The sequence below is a fragment of the Condylura cristata genome, unplaced genomic scaffold (assembly GCF_000260355.1).
Source record: "Condylura cristata isolate star-nosed mole 26May11 unplaced genomic scaffold, ConCri1.0 scaffold00042, whole genome shotgun sequence".
Classification (NCBI taxonomy): Eukaryota; Metazoa; Chordata; class Mammalia; order Eulipotyphla; family Talpidae; genus Condylura; species Condylura cristata.
Genome location: NW_004567143.1, coordinates 110,141 through 110,545, shown reverse-complemented (window position 1 = coordinate 110,545; position 405 = coordinate 110,141).

The following is a 405-nucleotide window of genomic DNA, read 5'->3' as shown; positions in this document are numbered from 1 at the left end:
CGCCGCCCTCCGCCCGGCCCTCCGCCCTCGCCGAGGGGCCGGGAAGCCCGGGTGTGAACGGGAAGGGCCCGAGGTCGCGCCGGGCTCTGACGTTGCCTGGGCAAGTCGCGGCACCTTCGGGTGGCGCCTCCCGCCCCGCTCCCGGGAGACCCTCCCTCCCCGAGGCTGGGCGGCCGCGGTACCCCGCGGTGCCACCGCGCGCCGCTGGGCAGGAGCGGGGCGCCGCGAGGGCAGGGCGTCTGCCCACGCCTCACCTCGCCCCACGCCGGACAGCTGGGGTCTTTGTTCGCGTCCTACGGCGCGGCGCCTTCCCGCGAGGCGTGGCTACCACCTTCTGGTGCCCGGGGGCAGCGCAGCGCAGCGGCCACCTTCGCGGGCGCCCCGCCGCTCCAGCCCCGCGGCGCC